Source organism: Phasianus colchicus, chromosome 3 (genome assembly GCF_987193195.1).
Source record: "Phasianus colchicus chromosome 3, bPhaCol1.hap1.1, whole genome shotgun sequence".
NCBI lineage: Eukaryota > Metazoa > Chordata > Aves > Galliformes > Phasianidae > Phasianus > Phasianus colchicus.
The window spans coordinates 68,169,895-68,191,452 of NC_143438.1; the positions used below are offsets into that span (position 1 = coordinate 68,169,895).

Below are 21,558 nucleotides of genomic sequence, written 5' to 3' on the forward strand. Positions count from 1 at the left end.
TTTTGTACATCTTCATTTTGAACCATTTTCAACTGTTTTTTTTTTTCATCTAAATATTTTTATTGCAATCAAATCAAGACAGATATCCAGAAACACAAACTGCCTGAATTACCAAATATTTGTAGTTATTAAAATTGACATGGAAGCTGATGCATGTGTTGAATACAGTGCTGTATGTAAATAATTATAAAGGAAAGCATTAGGCTTAGTGAAATGAAATAGGCAGAGGGTGAAGGGTTATCAAGTGAGATATCTTGAGATGTATTGATTGTGCTCATGCAACAGATTTGCAACTGGAACTCTTCAGGAAATAGAACTGAGGTCAAAATAGTATTGGCAAATATTGGGAGTGTGCTTATGAAGTTTGCTTCTTTCGGATTGATATTAGAACATAAGTAATACATAAAAACACTGAGATACCATATAGGAGAAGGTGAATAGCCTTGAGAATTGAGGTAATAAAAATCTGTTTAAATATTAACCAAGGGTCACCTATTAAAATCAGTTTTTAGACATCAAGTGTATTTTTACACTAGTTAATTCTGGATACTATTTACAACCATAGGCTATAGTTGATTTTTAACTGTTTTGCAAATCACACCCCTTAAGCACACTTCCTTTTTTTTGGCACAACTGGAAAAAGCAGAACTTATGTTTTCAATAAAAATCACTTCTAAACAGAAGTAGTTTAAACATGAAAAAAATATATTACTCACTGAATTGTAAACTCCCAAAAAGCAAACATTTATAATGAAAGCAAAAAAAAGTATTTCATAACACCAACACTTAAACTAAAAGATGTTGAAGCCTCTAAAACAAATGCCATCTTGTGATGGGAAATAGATTGGCCTGTGAGCCTGAATAACTTTGTTTCTAACTAGTATGCATATCTCACCTGCTTCAGGGTTCTTCTTGTTTAACAAATCTCAGTCTGTTTAGTGTTTCCACGTTTCCTTATGAATAATCTCATCCAGGAGATTTCTTTTTCATTCCAATTTCTTCATACCTGTAATTTTCAAAGTGTTCTGTGCTGTCAATATTTTCTTCAAAGTGTGAAGCTAAAAAATGTTAGCATTTCTGAAATTTGAAAAATCCTGAGAACAAATGCTGACACTAATAATAAAAATATTTTGAATTAATCCTAGAGTAAAATTCTATATTGTAACATATATTTATTATATATGTAAAGTATGTACAAAATTACAAAGGATTCATGTTGAATATAAATTTAATTCTCCTTGAAAGCTTTTGACCTGATTACCAGACCATTTAATACCAAAAAGTTAAGTAAAATGTATGTCTTTTAATTTCAATCATATATCATCAAAGTCTATGATATTTTCAACAGAAGCAGGATCACATCTTTAATTAAAATTACTAAAAGAATTCACATCAGCAAATGATGAAGTTTAGAAATATTCTAAATCTCTGTTAAATTCTGAAAAAACATTTGCTCGCACAAACTTGGGTGCTGATTCCTCTCTCCCTTTTTGCTGTTGGTACACACTGGCAAAGTTATGCATGTGGACCATAAATGAAGCCTCTCAACAGCCGAACAAGAGCTGGGATAGAGATCTTTTGAGTGATGTATCTACGTCATCCAACTTCAGACTCTGATCCTTATTTGAAAGAGTCAGCCTTTTTTACACACATACATGCATGATCTATGATGGCAACTCTTGCATATTTAGAGATGTCTCAAAATGCAATGCATGACAAGAATGCGTTTTTCACCTTAGATCATTCACATTTATACACAGTGTTTGCCTGTACTTGCTATCGTGAGTCAACAGGCATATCTGGATTGTTATATGAGTACTGTGGTCTTCATTTTTGACACAGAGATTCCTCTTTTTTTTTATATTATATGAAGCTGCTTAGCTGTATTTGCTCAATATACATAATTCCTCTCTGGTAGCCTTTAAGAAAATGAAAAAGGAATTCATGACACCTGTATTTTATTTTCCAGTTGCTCACAGGGTGAATCCTTGGACAAGTCACTTAGATGCCGATCCTGAAAAGTTTTCAAGGCTTCCATTAATTCCAAAGACATCTTTAAAGGTTTGGGCTTTAATCTTTTTAGCCTTTGATTTCCTTAGCTGTAAGATGAAAATGTTACTTTGAACATATCTCTGAAGCCCCTTAGAGACTTTTAGATGAAAGGTCCTGTAAATGTGTAAACTACTTTTTATTATTTTCTTATTGGCTGCCAAAGGGAATTCTGCATGGAATATAAGTGTCTGGAACTACTGGGGTTTTGCAGTGTTTATCAGAATCAAGAAATTTGCCCTGCATATTTATGTAACTATTATGAAATGAGAGCAGCGAGCATAAATAATGCAGGAAAATATTTAAAGTACATTTTAGCTACTATTTTTTATTATTTTATGTAATTGGCTGGGCAGTGCTGCTGTAGCTCTGTTGAGATATTGCCTCAGTCCCATAGGAATGGTGTTTCTTGGTAAGAACTATGATTAAAAATTGAGCATTAGGGATTCACCTTATTCTTCTCCGGTGCTCTGAGATGGAAGAAGCAATCTTGTTTGCTAAAGACAAAACACAAATTGTATTACCCATTTGCCAAACTATAAAATAATTTGAGGTGCAGAATATGTCAGAGAGCCATAAGCTCAAATAGTCAAAAAAGTGAAAGGTCTGCGTTACCATTTTAAGAATAATAATTGTGATTTTGATTTCAAGTGTAAGGATAAGCAGAAACTGGTGGAAGCTTTGTTTAGTGGTGGCACATTAAGTGTGAAGAAATTTGTCTCTACTCCTCAACAGCAGCCAAGTAGATAGTGGGTCCTGTGCAGCCATAATGCATGGTGAGGTGGAAATGAGGAAGGCAGGCAAACTCAGCACAAGGTGTGCTACCCTGTGGGCTCCTGCTGTTGACCTGTTGAACAAGTCCCTGCCACATGAGAGATTTAATTTTCTCATGTCACCATCTTCCTTACAACAAATTCGCCCTTCACAGCCTGTTTACATGGTCATTTTTCTGCTTTGCTCAACAAAAGAACATGCCAAATGTAAAAACTGGAAAGAGCCTGTAGTTAGCCATGTCATCAACCCTTATTTTAACTACTTGGGTCTCCATCTTAAAGCCTTTCGTAGGCATGTTCAGTAGCTCTTCAGAGATAGGGGGCTTTTTCAGGCTGGAATTTCGGTTGGGATTAGATAAAGACTCATGTCTGACAAATGCCAAAACATGGGATAAATCCCACCTGACCAATAAATGGTGCATAGCAGAGGGTTAAGCGCTAGGACTTCAAACAGCCAATCTACAAGTAAGCTATATTATATTCACGTAAGAAATATGCTAATATATGGGTACATGACAGAATGTGACTTCTTAGTTGTGGTCTGTCGTAACAACGATACATTATAGGTATATATATAAAAAAGGAAACAGGGAAGTACTTGTGTCAGAGCTAAATAATCTTCAGATCAAACGTGTTTGCATCAGTAGCAGGACCTAAAAGGAGTTTGGAATCAAATTATAGTGATTAAATATAGAGGATAACAAGTATTATACAGAATTTATAGAGTAACACCTGATATATTTCAGTCTAGCTGTCTAAAAATGCTTTGCAAAGAGATAAGTTATCACTGGGGATAAAACTCAGTGACTGAGAGTGAGACAGTGTCAGTCACAGGTTACTTAGTGGATACGCTGACATTTATATGAGAATTGTGAGAATCATCTTTAAAGGGAGAAGGGCATCTTTTGATAATAAAGGAAAAAAGATCTCAGATCTGCTGAAAGAGATGGAAACTCACAGAGCCTCACCACTGCTCAAAATAATTCAAGCCTTCAGATTCCCAAGATACTCTTTTAAAATATTTATTTTTATGTAGGACTTATAACATTTATTTCCCAGAAAATTAGAATATTTCAAATAAAACAAGAGCTAAGATTTGTTTAAAAAAAAAAAAGAGAAAGAAATTTGAGATTTTTTTCTACGTCAGTGTACATTAGGATCTGACTAATAAAGATACCACCTCAAACCTTAACATTCTTATTAAGTTTTGAACAGTTTCTGGATTTTGAACAAGATGTTTCCTGATCTGTATTTCTGCTTGTCAAATGGTTTTCATTACAGTAGACTTTTATAAATAAAAAAGGTTTTAGAAGTGGGTGTGAGTGGGTGCAAGGTTAGAGAAATCTAAAGGAAGACCATCCAGTACACTACTGCTGAAGGTCTAGGAATGGTTTGCAGTATTGCAGTACATTTCCATCTAAGTAATTAAGGCCTTAAGGAAAATAAGATGAAGTAAATTTACTTCTGACTTTAATGCTGATAAAGCAATATTGAGAGAATGCAATGAACGACCTTTCTGGCTCATTATTAGTGCTCATAGATTAAAATATATAATTGGACCTAAGATTACTGGTAATAATTCTGGCTGAACTTATTAGCTTAACTTTATTGCCTCCAAAACATTAATTGCTAACAGAAGTGAGAAATGTGAGTTATTCGTCCTTTGAATTCTGCTTTTTCCACACAAGACCTAATGTTTCCTATTTCAATGCTCCAAAGAATTAAGCTCTAAAAGAGTGATGAAGTGGCCACACATCCTGGGAGATTTCTGTTTTTTTCCCTTTCCCTCTCACACAGATGGATTGAGAGAGAGATCTGCTCCTGAGGCAGGTTTCTCATGCAGCATAACACCAGAACAGATGCTAACAGACCAGGCAGTGATGCATACACTTCACTTTTTTTTTTTTTTTTTTTCCCCTTTTCTTTTAAATGCATTTGTTATCTTGAAACAAGTCTTTGTCCTTAGATGGTGATTTATTCATTTTATGAGCCATCATCAGCTGTATAGATGCGCTGTGGTGTGGGTACGGCAAATTTAACCCATACTCTATCCCTCATTAACTTTAAACTTAATTGATTTTATATAGCCAGAAAAATAAAGGGAAAAATCCCCTTATGAATGGAAAAAGCAGAATTTGAAAGTTATTTATTTAGAAGAAAATAGTGAAAAGAAGAATTTTAAAAAATCTTACAGAACTTTTATAAGAGCAAATCAAAGCTAAGGAGAATATTGGATGCAAAGGAAATGAGGCAAAGTAGTGTATGGTGCTTAAAACATCCTTCAGTTAATTTAAAACAAACAGTATAGAATGGTTGCTGTCAAAAGTTTGTACAACCCTTTTGAAAATGGTATTATTGCTTGGGCAAACTTTGAGAGAAAGCACCCTATCTGCTGTAGCGCACACCTGTACTCTGCTTTCACACAAGCTAAAAGAAGGCCTAACTATCACACAGATCTCATTTCTGCCAGCTAGAGAGATTCAATGAAGATGCAGAAACAATTTCACCCAAAGGACAGCATGGTAGCTGCTCTGAAGAAAAAATTCTCCACATGCACTGCAAGCCTTATCATTTCCCAGATTTTGTTTGGGAAAGTGACTTGAATACATAAAATCCTAGCATTCAGAAAGTCTCTATTTAAAAAATTATATTCATCTTTCATCAGTAATATCCCATTATTCTAATATATTTTTAAGTGTTTTTCCTATTTACTCCTTGCTTTGCACAATCAAAAGAGGCAGCACACGTTTTGCTTCATTCCTGTCTCCTTTTACATTCTAGCCGAGTTCACGTATACGCTACAGAATTGTCAAACAAAGAAGGTTCACTTCCAGATACAAGAGAAGGAATTTTTTTTTCTTGTTTTGGGTTGTATTTTTATTGTTTTATTTTTGATGTTCCAGTTTTCTGCATAGATATAACCTTTCTTGCTTTGTAGGGTGTGTTTTATAAATGGGGTTTCCAATTCCTTAAACACTTTAGCTTCGCTCAGCCATTAATCTCAGCAACCATTTATTGGTTTCTATGCTACAAAGCAATGGAGATTATCCTTTAATTAATTCCATTGAGGAGTTCAGCTGCCACCATCAACCACACTATGGTTTCATAAATTAATCTTGTAGGGGAAATATAATGCAATTTATTATAACATTTATATTAAGATCAGAGTACAATGAGAGTTCTACAATAGTAGAAATCCTGTGTAACAAAACAATATACATGTGTCTATACGTGTTGCAAATGTAGGAATTAAAAGAGCAATTGAATATTCTATACTCATATTTTTATATTTAATTCTGTATTTTAAGAATATTTCAGAGTCCATTAGGGAAGAAGAAAAATGCAGTGTTTTCTCGTCTCTTTCGGAGATGGCTGTTGTAAAAATTATGAAACAGCATCTTCCAAACAGATATATGGAAAATACATTGCTGATCTTTAGAGTTCTGATAGCTCTCTCTGCTGAAGATCTAAATTCCCCTCTAATTTGTTTGTTCTAACGTGGTCAATTATTATCATAGATATCTGAACTTGATAACCATTTTGTGTTGTGAGTATTTGAGGGACAACAACAAATACTGCCAACATATTTTGATCTCTAGGAGCTGAAAGTGTTTCTTTTTCTATGTCAGAAGACAGACTTCATTAAAAATATGTTAAAAATTTCAAGTTTGACTCTGTCACGAACACACTGTGCAGGTGTAAATTATTTACTCATTAAGCATTAAGATTTCAGTTGTACCTAACTTCTCATGGAAGTAGAAGAAGCAGGTACAGCTGAGATGTTTCTTTTATGCTCACCCAGGCTAGTGCTGGAAGTAATGCAGAGTTCAGGAATATCAGATCGTTTGACATCGGCAAAAGAAGTTGATGTTATCGGTGGTATTCTTTTCCTAAGCACTACTTCCAGAAGTATTTCTTACAGATTGGCAACCTTATCAGTGCCAAGAAATTAGACAGAGTGTACGTTCTGTCTAAAAGTCTACATATAGCAATATTAATTAAGTTAATTAATTAAGTGGAATCCTCAAGACTATCTGCATAAATAGTTTTATTAAACCCCTGAGCACTGTAAGATACTGCAAAACCTCTTTGTGGATTTAATGTAAATCCTAATATTTCACTGATCTGAGTGAAGTGGTACAGAGCTTAAAATGTAAGAAAGTTTCTCACGCTAATTATAACTTTTTTCTTATCAGAAGTATTGAGTTATTCTTCATCTTAATAGATATTATTTTATGGGATTAATTATTTAATAATTTGAAAGTTAATTCTATATATAGTCTATTATTTGACTGTGTGGATCCGGTGTGATGGTCTCATTTTGCAAGGACAGAAGCAGGGGTCTGTGTTTGCTAAAATATTTCAGAATGTGCTGCTTTGAGAATTTGCTGTGCATTACAAATGGTGTTACAACTACTTTCGCCTAGAATCTGATGGAAAGCAGTGTAGAGTTTGAATCATACAGCAGCACAGAACAGAGCTGGTAAAAAGGCAGCACAATGCCAGCTGTCCAGCTCTGACATGTCAGTGATGTGCAGATGCATTTGTTTTGTGAAGAATGTTTAATGTTGGCAGCAAAATTATTTTTCCAGTGAAACAGCCCTGTGAAGGCATGTGTTTATTTAAGTAGATAACAGCAAATACAAGGTGTTCCCAGGACATACTGTTTAAAGGCAATTCACCCAGCAAGTTATCTCTCAGGACTGCTCAGGAGCTACTTCTACAGTCCCTGCGTTGCAGTCACCCTCCAGGCTAAATGTGTTCACTTAGCAGGAGACCATGGGCATGAGGTTGTTCATAAGAGCATTTCCACTCCTTCCTCTGTTAGACGGCAAAATTCACTCCGGAAAAACAGTGTGTAAAGTGGAAATGTACCCTGCGGGTTCTGCTTAAAACTTACAGAAGGAAGCATTTATCATTAGTTGACTCAGCTTGCTTGTATATTTTTGGCTAGTGTAATATGGTGAATTAAAAAAATACTAGAGGTACTAATAAATCTGACTTCCATAAGGATTGACTGATTAGTGCTAGGAAAATGCTGAAAAACACCACCCACCGCCTCACTGTGCTCACATCCACTGTTTGGTCTCCATAAATGTTCAGCGGGCACTAATAAATGTCAGTAGGTGCCATTTTTTCCACATGGAGGATTTCAGAAATGCACCTTTGCTCCATTCACACTTCCATGTCAGATGCCATTGTGTCAGACTGCTTCTCTGCTGCCATCTGTCACACAGCAACAACATGTAACAGAATATTGCTGGAAAGGTTCAACTTCTAGTGCCTCACCACCAGCATCTGCCTCTGATGTCATGGGCCAACATAATAAAATAGGAGGCATTACTTTCAGAGCAGCCCTTGTACATGTAGTTTACCATCAATATTGTCTAATACTATTAGTTCCTCTGTTGTTGATAAGCAAAACTAGTTGATAAAATAGGAGAAACTGAAAGCATAGTTCAAAGCCTACTTGGTCAAACTGTCCAGAAAGAGACACGATGCACCAAGTTTATTACTGTAGGTTTTGATACTGTCCTTATTTATTTATTAGAAAAATTATGACAGTTTAATTATAGCATATGGTTAGATTCTAGTGAACCTGATTCTTTTGAATTCTTTGAAATCATTAAAAATGATTTAATGTTTGTCTGTCTTATTTTTATCTATGGAATTCGGCGGATTGAAATTAAAGAACAGAACACCAACCTTTTTAAAACAAAAGCTGATGTCTTACAGATTCATGTCTTTACCTATGATGGACTCTTTAGTGTCTTTTCATCATTTGCATGTTATAAAACTAAATGACTAATCAAGTGGAAGAATAGGTTGTTAGATGCAAATCCTGTTGTGCCAAAAATTATATAAACCTTTAGAACTTGATCCTATGCTATGGATCAAGTCATGCACTTGCTCTTTGATATGCTTTAATTTTTAGTTTAGGAGGTTAAGAGACAATATTTTTTGAAAACTTCGGTGATAAATTATGACAACTAGGAATTTCCTTACTGCTTGTATATTCTTTCACGTAAGCTCTTTACAGATAGGATGCAGGTTCCATTTTGGCTGAGAGTCTCTTCCTCATTCTTTTTATGTCTGTTTTGGGCCAGCTCTTTAACAGCTGGTGGCACAGCAGAAATTCTTCCCAGTTAAACATGGGAGCACTGGGATGGACCCAGTAGAATCACTCACCACGTCTGGTGTTTCCCATCATGTTTGTTACACTGACTCTTTGAAGTGCTTGGGACTTACGCAGTGGCTTCTCTCAGTTTTATGAGAATAAGCTTGTTTCTTAACCGACCACACATCCAAGCAAGTTCTGGCTTAGACTGTGTAAGGAAAGCGTAGGTAACTCCTGCTGTGAAGTCACACATGGCTAGGCCTGTCTCTGTAATCAAACAGTTGTAGCAGCATGATGCACGCCAACAGGTCATAGAATGTGTAGAAAGGCCTTTAGGCCTTTTGCTAATGACAGCAGTACTGGGAGCCTGTGCTGAGTTGCTGGAACAATCAATCTAGCCCACCACATCAAAAAGGGAATTCTGTGTCCGTCTACAGAAGATGGTAGTGTTACAGTGTGTCTTTCCGAATGTGATTATAAAAAAAAGAAACGCTGAACACCATCAAAGTACAATGCCCTCATCTTCATCCCTGGGGTGAATACATCCTTGCGATGGTTTTAGGCAAGCTGAATGGGTAGCTCTTATTCATTTCTGCCAAAAAGAGTGAGGATGCATGCTACAGCTGCATGCAGCATGAGCAGAGTTTTAAGGCTCCATCAACTGTGATTTTTTAAAGTTTTGATTTGGTTGATACTTCAAATGGATAGAATTTTCCAATAACCAGTGCTACATTCTGTACTATGCAAGTTACTATTCAACTTTTTACATAAGCCTTGAATTAGGATAAAAATTTTTTTACCTGAAAGTTGTTCTCTGTCTTCAGAAAGTATTTAGTGCTAAGTTTGATATCAGGCCTATTACTGTGTGTAGCTTCAGTGTTTGTGATACAGCTTTTCTTGGAAGTCAAAAGGAGGGAGTGGGAGAACAGCTTGACCAGCCCATGATGCATTATATGCCTAACGTGTACCTTGCTACATGGGAATAGTTTCTATGTTGGATCAAGTGATGAAGTCCTGCTGCAGGACAGCATTCAGGGAGAATGTTTTTTCTGCTCTCTGTTTTTTCTGGTCTAAGAATCTTTGATTACAAAATGCAATCAATAGGAGGGCTGATTAATTATGCCTAAGAGGAGGACCATAAGGAAGGCTTGAGTTCAACATTGTACACAGGACTGATTGCCACATTACATCTGGGGACAAATCAGGGAATGGGGACTGATATCTCCTCCTGTTCTCTTCACTGCACTGCTTGGCTTCAGTAGAAACTGAATGTTAATTAAACAAGTGAGGATAAGATTGTGCTCAATGATTTTGAACCACTTTATTACACAGTTACTACATCATACACTGAATTACTCAGGATCAAGGGATATGAGAACATGATGAAAAAACAAGGTAACTGGAAAGAAAAGTGTAACAAACAGCAGAATGGACAAACTGGACAATAAAGACAGAATCAAACCATCTGGATTTTGCAGAGAAGAGAATTAACAGATTTTTTTCACTTTCTTCCCTTGTAAAAAAAAAAAAAAATCTATGCCTTTAATCAGTCGTATAAAAGTTCTGCTAAAATGTGTACAGTTATGCTGATTTAAACAGGAACAAAATCTGACCTAAATAGGAAAACAGGAAAAGAAAAGCATTTCCTTCTCTCTGCTCCAATACATAATCGTACTTGATATGTGAAATACTCCTCATGCAAAATGAAACCAGATTTAAAAATAGAGAGAACATCTAAAAAAAAAAAAAAAAACAACTATCCTGGGGATTTGTAATAATGATTTCTCCTGAGTATCGCTCTCTCTTAGATAAAAAAAGGAGATTTCTGCCTGCAAACAGCAGATTCAGTAGCTCTCTAGAGGTTTAATCTTTCAGAGATAGCAAGAAATTGGAGCTGAGTAAGGACCTGGAGCTTTGCAAAATATAAGTTTCTGATAGAATGATGTTGTTCTGTTTTGTGAGCTACGCCATTTATCTTCATTTCTTTGTAGGTGATGGTTTCTGTGAATACTTCTGAAGCAGTCCATGATAAGAGTAAAAGCAGGTGCAAGAAGTCTGTATGATATAAATAATGACTGCTTGGCAAAGTACTTTTGACATTTTAAGAGGGATACTGTTGAACAATTTGCTCTGGTTTGTTGCTCGACCGTGAAAGGACTAAATTAGTTGAGATAAAAGACAGCTTTCTTATTGACTTTGAAAAAAATTAACACTTCATGTGCAGTCTAAATCCATAGTTTCTTTGGGAGTTGACTTTATTAGCCAAATGCTACCTTTTCTCTCTGTGTAACAAGTCCTGCTGTGTTCCCCTATATAGCACCTACATCTCCTGTAAAAACACACCCCAAATCATCTTGTGTAGAGTTAATAAGCCAGAGCTGTAAAAATCTGCATGTCAGAGACTAGCAGTTTTGAGAATGATTGCATTTTTTCCTTCTCTTGAATTTATCTGCAGGTTGCTACAGGAAAAAAAAAATGCCAGGCAAACTTGGGAAATTTAGATATCAGCTTTTTCAGCTACAGTGTTAAAGGGAAACTTGTCAAGAGAGGCATTAGAGAGTGAGCTAGCAGTGTGAACTGTACTCCAGCATCCCTGGAAGGGTTCCCAAGACCATCATTAAGATTTTAATGTCTGAAAATTCATTTTTGGACCTGCAAATGATCCCATGTGCCATCTTCAGGCCTAAGTAAACTGGAGTGCTATCAGTTCAATACCGGAAGGCCCATCACATCACCACACACCGGTGTTTCCAACAGGTTCAGTGCATTCTCAGCTGTACTTAAGAACACAGTTTAAGAGTTATCTAGGATGTGGAGAGCTAACTAACTCCATATACTCCCTATACTCTCAAAGATAATTGATAAAAAAAGAGATCTGGCATTTCTACTCTATGCAGTAATCATAATATAATACATAGAGAATTTAGCACAGCACACTGCTGGTTTGAAAGTACTGCTTCTGCCTTCTAGCTCATATAAAATCATAGCTATCAATAACAGTTTATTCCCAAAAATGTTATGTTTTGTCATTTGTCCTCCTCTCTTCCTGAAATAACTTTTTCCTTCTTTTTTTAAAAAAAAATTTCTTTTTCTTTTCCTTTTCCTTTTTTTTTTTTTTTTCTCCTTTTTCTTTTTCTTTTTCTTTATTCTTAAGTTGTTCTGTATTTCTTGTCTCAGTTTTCATGGAATACTTCCCTTGATTTTCTTCAGAAAACAGTAATTCTGCCATCTGCCAATATAACTATAAAATTTAGTCTACTTTCCACCTTTCTTATACTCTGATTAACGGGTTTCATTGATGCTTTGTTAATAAACTGGATTCATGCTCTCTGAGCATTCATTCTTGCTACCTACTAAGGTCACAGACCTTATATAATAAAAACACCTTTAGCTGAGGTGATTACTGTGAGAAATATTGCCTCACTGACTTTGCAGTTAAGTTTAAAGACTAAAGCCTATCCATTAAAATGGATATTTTTCCATCATTATTAATGAAGTTCAGTGCTGTATCTTTAATATTTTGTGGAGGACAAAATAAAGTGGGTTATGACATTTGCATGCTTCTTAGCCATTTCAAGTAGTCTGAGAAGAAGAAGTTGTAAAAATGACTGTGAAAGTCATTTGGTTTTTGTTTGCTTGCTTTATAGGAAATCTCATTTCCCTAAATTGGGTTGCATCCGTAGCTGATTCTGTTATCATTTATGAAGCTGGCTTGCAGAAATGAACATTTTTTTCAGGTCTGAACCCATCTTTCAGCAAAACGTTATACATATATTTGAATGGAACTTTATTTAGTTTTTTTCTCTCAACCAGGAAATTTGCTTTAAAATTAAATTTCACAAGCTTATCAGACTTGTGTTTTCTTTTGAAGGTTTTTAATTAATGTGCTCTTTAAGAGAGTAACTCTGGCATACACTGAAAATATTGAAGATTACAACTTATTTACATAAAAGTGCATGGGCTCCAGGCATCTCTCAACCCACCTGCTGTCTGGGTGATGACACAGACAGGATAGTTTTTGCCTAATCGGTGTCACCTCTTGACCTTTCGTTGAATTCCCCATAACCAAGAGTTATTGGTCATATAATGTAAACTCTGTTATGTGTGCCTGTGGTACGGATACATCCCTTTCACTATCTGACATAGGTAACAATTTAAATAATTTCCAGCTATTAAGATTTCAGGGAAGAGATACGTGATTTTAATTAAGGGGCAAATCATACCGTAAGGAATTTGCTTAGATTTTGTTCTGAGGAGATGCCTTCTTTGTTTCCCTCTCTATGTATTTGATAAATGTGTAAATAAATAAATAAATAAATAAATCCAAGGTGTTAATAAGACTGTATTTGGAACTGTTTGCAGAGATGGGAAAACACACTATCAATTGCAGTTTTCAGTGGACTAAGAAGGAGATGATGACATTCCAATTAAATATGCACAGGGAAAATGATGGTCAAAGGCAACGTGTCTGTAACTGAGCTCATTTGCCTTCACTCTTGGGAATTTTCAGTACATTCTTTGTTTCAGCTAAATGGGTTTGTATTATTTTAATTACCTTAATGTCTTTGGCAGAGAATTGCTTTTGGAACAGTACAGGACTAAGTTGTGAATAAAATATAGGGAAATAGCACCTCAGAATCACTGAATTAGCCTATTGGTATAAATAATTGCTGATGTTAGGTATGTTTCACAGAAAGTTTGCAGCAAGCAGCATTGCTATGTTAGCTATCAGCCTAGATATATATTTATTGCAATCTTTAACATGACAAATAATTACCTCAGAAAAAAAAGGCTGGATTTTTTTTTTTCTTTTTTTTTTTTTTTCTAAATCACTTATGAGCAAAGGAAGTATCAAGGAGGATAATTGCAAGAAAGATTTAAAAAAGCATTAAAAGCTGTTGCAAGATTCTATCATTTTACTGGTAATGCTTTGCTTAAAAAAGTGGAGGACGATTTTTGTCTTTGTGTTGTACTTAACATTAGCGAACTTATCTTTAATATATTAGACATGTTACTACTAAAAGTTACCTTTTCTGGATGAAGATTCTTTGCTATGGGTTTTCTTGAGAAGCTCATGGAGAGCTATTTTACACCTCAAATAAATATAGCTTTTCCAGTGGTCAAGGGTTTATCATGGGATGGAGCAGGCTGTCTGAATTTCCCCAGTGCATTGCTGGAGTAGTGCCTCTTCATTGGGCTATAGGCAGACTTACAGAGCAGACAGTGTAATTACTCCTGGAAAGGTAAGCCGAACCCACAGAGGGACAGAGGGGCAGCTGTTGTGCTTCCTTTAGGACTAGCAGTGAGCACTGGGCTCACAAACCAGAGCACTCTGCTTGCGTATATATGAGAGTGGATGACAGATGTGGTCTTCCACAAGGTTTGCATTGCTCTTTGTGGTGGGAAGGAACACAGAAAATAGCAGACATATTGTGTTGTTAGAGAATAATTTTTAAACATACACTAATGTGTAGTCTTCTGGTATTTTTTTCACTTGTAGTGTATAATTCAGTTCCAGGCATCGTGACTTTTTGGACAGTGGAAAGAAATACACTAAAAATCATGTTTTCTGAAGTGTTTACACTCTCTTATACTCCTGTTCACTTTCCAACATTTAACTTGATTTGTAATCCTTATTTAAAGAACAATGAATATGGGAGTCTTTATATACTGAAAAACTCATAAATCGGAGGTGAAGATCATGTAGGACAGAAAGCAGCAATGCTCAACTTATTGTCAGTACAATTCGGCTCGTAGGACTTTCACACTCACATGAACAACACTGGTAAGAGAGTGGAGAAAAAGAATACTGTACAGTGTCATGTTATACACGTATTGAAAAGCCACAAGTGCTGGGAACTTTACTGCAACATTTTATAATTAACCTTTCTCCTTGGGTCTTTCACAGTGCTTATGTTTCTGTGAACTACTGAAAGTTCATGGTGGTAGTGCAGGGATTAGACAAATTGTATTTGAAGAAGTATTTTTATAAAATGCAGATGACATTTTCAAAGCCAGTTGATCTTAATGCTGTCCCTGTCAAATATAACGTTACTTCTGTAGAATCATTTGTAAGATATTAAAGCATTACTGTACCTAAACAAAGGTCGTTTTTTTCAAGTGGAAATTATCTTGACCGTTCCTTTTGATATTTTGCTCTTCTAATAATTTTTAAAACCTTAAACATCATTAATTTTTCAAGATGGGAGCTTTCCCACAATTACCTCAGCACTGTCCAGGAGGATGTAGTTCTTTTTCTTTACTATTCATTTACATTTGAGGCATCTGATTCTAGTTTTATTTCTGTTTGTCTTTACTGATTTTGTTGATTTCACTACTCATTCTACAGGAAGAGTAAATAAGATTTACTTGAATAAATGAGAGCAGAAACAAACTCATAAAGTCAAAGCCATATTTAATATTTGTATAAGCGAAGACCTTGTCCTTTTGCATGTCATTTTCATCCTTCTTACATTGTAGACTTACTTTCTATAACTTAACATATCAAATGTATTTCATTTCTGATTATGCCAATATCTCATTCTCTTTTTTACTTTCGTGATATATTCGGCTTGGTCCAAACCATAAGAGGTTTATTATACTCATGAAAATACAGCAGCATTATCTCATTACGCTAGAATTTATGTGCAAGAATTAAAAGAAACATTTGGAGAGCTATTTAAAATAGATATAAATATATCTGCCATGATTAAAGATAACTAATTTAATTTAACAGAAACTGTTAAATAAACAGCATGTTGTAATAGTGGCAGAGTTCTAATGCCAATAAGCAAGGCTGCCAGAGCCTTTCAATCATAAGCCTCTGTATTCAGATGCTGATTGCTCTGCCAAATTTAAATAATTGTGGCTGGATATATCCCTGAAATATTTTTTTTTCCTAAAGTTTTGATTAAAGCAAACGTTTTCCTAAGTAGTTAAGGAAAATAGCATTGACCAGTTAAGGTTAAATAGTTTTATTAACATTTTGCTTGAAAGCTTCCATCTGGTGGCACATGGGAAATGGAATTTAAAATCTGCTTTGAGATTTCCCTGGACTGACGAAACTGCTTATGCTGCCCCTCTGAAATTGGCCTTAGAGGTCACTGAGGAAAATGTCTCTGCCCATTGCAATGCTTGTGAAAGCAGTGTTTGCCAAAGATCCTCCAGTGCTGAACATGCCTTATTTTGCCAAGGCACATGAAGAAATAACCTTTCTTACTGGAGAACTGAGTGGCTTCCCTCAGCGTGCTGGGGTCGCACTCCCTGTAAAGCAGGGCTGCTGGGAGCAGGGATCTTGAGCAAGAATCTCAGGCATGTGGATTCTTCTAGTGTTGCCTCCTTCTGCCATGTTACGAAGCTGAAGGGAAATCATGGTCTGAGATGAATAATTTGGGTCTGAGAGCAGACAGGACAGGAGCCAAAAAGACATTAAGGGGAAGAATATAACTAGAGCCAAAATAAATATCATCTGGGAAAACTCAAGAAATTAAGGGAAATAACAGAAGCGATGCTAAGAGGAATGATATGGGCCTGTGTGGGATAAGAAAGAGAAGTAATGACACAAAAGAAATACTGCAGAAGGAGCAGGAGGAGACAAATGTTAACTCCTGTTCTGAGGAACTGAGAGTTGGAGATCACTAAGAGAAAATGGGAAGCCAGGGCAAAGAGATGCTCACGAGGAACTTTTTGTAGAAGTGATTCAAACCTCCAGAATATGTTTTCTTTATTATATTTATTTTTAATATATACAAATTAATTCAAATATTCATGACTGTCTACTCCACCTGATTTAGAAAATAGCTGTGAAATTTAGCGATGCCTTAACTCCTTGGAGGATCGAGCAGGTTGTAGTTAACTGCGTTGCCAGTGTTATTACTGCTTCAAGTAGCTGAAAAAGCTTCAGAGTGATTATCCTTGCCAAGTATCCAAGGGGATCAGCTCTTTTCAGGAGCACAATGTAGATATGGATGAGATTCTTTACAGTCTTACTGTTACAATGACTCTGAACTATTCCAAATGAATGCTGAGGCTGCAGCTGAAGAACCCGGAAATTATGATACCTAAGTTAAGGCTACTACACATGCTTATAGCCTATAAACAGGATAGCAGTCAACTCTTTGAAAGGGTAGATAATAGCAGGACAAGGGGAAATGGTTTTAAGTTGAAGGAAGGAAAATTTAGGTTGGATGTCAGGGGGAAGTTCTTTACAGAGAGAGTGGTGAGGTGCTGGAACAGGCTGCCCAGAGAGGTTGTGGATGCCCCGTCCCTGGAGGTGTTGAAGGCCAGATTGGATGGGGCCCTGGGCAGCCTGGTCTAGTATTAAATGTGGAGGTTGGTGGCCCTGCCTGTGGCAGGGGGGCTGGAGCTTGGTGATCCTTGGGGTCCCTTCCAATCCAAGTTATTCTATGATTCTATGATTCTGTGCTACCTGAATTGTCACCACACACTTATAGTCATTTTGATTCAATCTTTCACTTTCCCATCACCACATGCTTTTTTCCTTCGTATATCTCCATTCAAAAGCAAAAGGCTTATCCCCTACCCCTCAGAAACCACATGTCCACACACTCGTGAAGAATTAAAGACTGCTTTTTAGAAAGTGGATTTCCAGCACGAGCCTTTTGATTGCTCACGTCTTTAAGAACTGTGTGAAAATACAATTATATGCATACCTTGTTGCTTAATGGGTTTTGATATGTCGTTGATCAAGTACAGCATTATGCCTTGTTTTCTGCCACAGAGTTTTAAAAAATATATTACTTTACTCCATGAGGCAGTAGCAGGAAAATTTAGTAATAATAGTGATAAATGATTCTGTATCTCTTTAACTATATTACTAAGATATTACAAGGTTATTATAGTAAAGAAGGAAGAATTATATAGAACTCTGTGCCATCTAAATGTAACACTACACATGTTATGAACATTTCTCTGGTTTAATCAAAGACATTAAAATTACCAAAGTACTGAAAATGCATTATATTAACATGATTTGAACTCTGTTCTGCTCGGAATGATGTAAATTATTATTTTTTTACTTTAACAGCCTTGTTGTTAGAGAGTCAAGTCATCCGTGGTTGCGTGAGAAGTTTGTTGTAGGTGATTTAACACTACCTGCTGGTCTGTGTCTATTATAAAGAGCAGGATAAAGAACCGTATAGTGGAAAGTATAAGGTTTGTGATGATACTGGAAATGGTCCCCCAGAAAGCTGCTTTTCTGCACAGAAAATCTTTGTAAAGAACCTGCAGATATTTTGCTTGTTAGAGTACTTTCAGATGAAACAGTCTCAAGCCTTTTATCTAGAAGACATCAATCTGCAGGCTCTGAAATGACTCACTGACTGCTCCATTGCACTTTGGTGGAAAAGATATTTCAAACTGTAAAAAAATTTTTCTCCCAGTAACTTAAACCATCACAGTCATAGCAGGGATTGTGCTGTTGCCTATGCTTGGCAGCAGCAGGTATTGACTATTGACTCTTAAGATTGTTAAAACCATCGTCTTACAATGCAGTCCATCACAGATATCAGCTTCTTCACCAAATATCAAACAAATCATCATTTTTTGCAAAATTAATATATCTACTGCTGTCATTCACCTTTGCCTAAGTAGAAAGATTGTTGAATAATAGAACTGTTTTGTCTGTGACAGTAGAATGTAAAAGTGACAACACTTCTTCCTCCAAACATACTTAAATAGATTGTCTTCTTGACATCAATTCATGGCATTACTGTTTTTAGTATACATACAAAGATAGCTTATTTTTCCTAGTTCATTAGTGCAACTGCATAATTTTCAGAAAAAGGAAGTGATACTGATGTTATTTTTAAGGATTACATTCAGATGAAGGAATTATATGTATAAATCTAATACATGTCTGCCTGAACTCTTCTTGTGACATACTCTGAAATAACATGAGCCCGCATTACAAACCTTTGAACCAGAGGTAGATCAAAACTAATCACCATTTATCACAGTTGTAAATGAAATATTTTTAACTCTATGGAAGGATGAGAATTCTAATAATAGTAGTTTCCAAGTTTTTTTCTGACGTAATGTTTAACTCATTTGATTGTGCAATTTCGCTGAAATGATAAAGCAAGGTGCATATCATGGAAACACTAAAATAATATTGAGCGCCTGTAGAAATATCTGAAAAGAGAGTTCATAGAATTCTTCAGAAGGATTGTTCATTAAAACCTGCACAGCCTTGTTTGCTTGTTTGTTTAATCTTTTGTGTCAGTGTTATTGCATGGTATGATGTATTCCACTGAACACGGTGAAGGAAAAAAGCCTTTCCTCCTCAGCCATACACAGCACAAGTGTCAGGTGATGACTCAGCTCTAAAATAGAGCTGCAGATCTCTCCACAAACAAGTCTGTATTTACCACCCTCCAAACATCAGCTTCATTTGAATTCTTCTTGCACCCATGGATCAGTAAGAAAGTTTCGTTTATTCATCAGAGGACATGGTTCCAGGTGTTCCTGACAAAACACAGAAGGTTCCTCATCAGACAGACAAATTCAGGGTAGTTTGGCCAATCAGAAAGACTTATTGCGAGGCAATAATGCTGGAATGAGACACATCCCTGAAGGGGTAGAACTAGGGAAAAATCCTGTCACTTATCCCAGGTATTTTTAAAGGGCAGGATTGATCTAAATGGTGTTTATAGAGACAGAGTACACACATTTCTGCCCTCTATACCTACATTTTTCTTATGAGCCATTAGAGCTGTGTTAATCTTGTTCACAAGCGAGAAACTGCTTCACACACAGTAAGAGAATGGAAAACCTGTTTTTCTGATGTGAGCTCCACTTAAGAAAATACTAGACAAAGAATTTTCATGGCTGTTGTGGAGGTGATGAGTGACTTTTGAAAGTGGCAAAAGAACGAAAAATGAACAGGAAAATGAGTAAAATGTTATATAAGTTTCCCCAACTTATTTTGCTTTATGAGGAGAACTTTCACTTGAAAAATATTCATGAATCATAAAACTTAATAGATTTTCTACAAAATATTTTTGGTTAGAATCAGCTTGTCAATTTTCATGAAGTCATGTTGAATTCATGAAGATCTTTCATGATGATGTCAGATAGGATTTCCCTGTGGTTCTCAGATAAGCACACAGGCAGATGTTCTGAAAAAATATCCCTTTGTAAGTCAACAGAGAATCTTCTGTGCAGCCCTCAAATTCCTTTCCTCCTACCTGCTCAGGACTAAGAAATCAATATAGATTAGGTAGGATGGGAGAAAACGTGAGGTGGGAAATGGACAGGAATAATCAGGAGGAACTGAAACATAATTAATTGGCATAATTAATTGTCATCCATGGAACAATTATATTTCTTGAAACTACATTTCTTGAAGTAAGTGGATAATTTATATCCAGTACATTATATCCAATTAGTATGAATTGCACATAAAATGAGCAATTTTTTGGATTAGTGGAAGCTGATTATTTTGAAATAAATATTGTAGAAATATAGCTATTGTTTTAAGAAAAATCAGCTAAGGAGGGATTTTCTAAAGATTGAGCTAGGAAGTTAATTGTAAGGATGTATTCTCTCTTTGATTTCTCTAAATGCTTCTTGAAAAATAGCATGAAACACTGTATATACAGTGTGCTTCTTTGTTTCTTGGAAGTCACCATTCATTTTTTAGAGGAGCCAGCACCAGAAAAACAAATAGGAGTTCGGTGTGAAAGAAGAAGACAGTCAAGGCAGTAATGCTATTATCATCTCTTTGAGAGAGCTGATAATGAAATGTGTCCATTTTAGCAAGGCAAGAAGAAACAAGTGATTTTTTTATCCACGTTGAGCTTTTCAACATCATTTATAAACACTGGCAGAAGAATTTTGGGAAATCAAAACCCATGGGATTTTCATAAAAGAGTAACTCATTTTGTTCCCCAGTTTATATAATTTCGGATGCAAATCTCAATACTCTTTAGTATTTGCAGCTGACATTCATATTTAGGACTGGTTTAATAGATTTAAATAATATTTAACTGATCAATTTGTTAAAATTGGCAGAAAATACGGTAAAGGACACAATAATGAAGAAATATTACTAAGTGACAACTCTGACATTACAAAAGACTTTTATTTGATTATAGAAAGCATCCCTGTGTTTGAAATTTAGTAATTTCTGCTCCATCTAATGCAATGTGTGTAATCTTAAACTGGTAGAAAGCAAACTCCCTTGTGTAGGTGGTACTAGAAATAAACATGCACGATCATCCAGATAGGCAGTGCTCTTATACCCAAACCACATTTTCTGAAGCTCACTGTAGATTCCTTTAAAAATGATGGTTCCGCCAAGCCTATTTTCATCATTCATGAACAAAGAGCTGAATTCTCACAAACTGAGGATGAGTACTACAACATATGTTTTTGACCTGTTGCATGGCCTCAGTTTAAAACAGTACCAAAGGGCTTCACCATCTTTGTGTAAGCCACTTGAAGGATTCTTGTTTACAGTGAGTTCTGACTTGACTGCTTTCTGGCATTAAGGCTTAATTTCATCTCCTGTTTATAGAATTACTTGGGAAATGTCAGAGCTACTTGAAATGTCTCTCTTCATAGCAGAGATTTCTCCCAACGGGATTTTCATAAGCA

The 21,558-nt window shown here is 35.8% G+C and overlaps 1 protein-coding gene across 9 annotated transcripts in view; it reads left to right on the plus strand.

The window, feature by feature from the left end:
- RALYL (RALY RNA binding protein like) overlaps nucleotides 1-21,558 on the plus strand; it is a 371,649-nt gene that overhangs the window by 24,998 nt on the left and 325,093 nt on the right. The window contains exon 2 of one of the 9 annotated variants that reach the window (XM_090137768.1): nucleotides 1,970-2,061. The exons of the other annotated variants lie outside the window; for them this stretch is intronic. The gene's annotated coding sequence lies outside the window, so the exon portion shown is untranslated. The remainder of the gene's footprint in view (nucleotides 1-1,969; nucleotides 2,062-21,558) is intronic. 9 annotated transcript variants of the gene reach the window in all.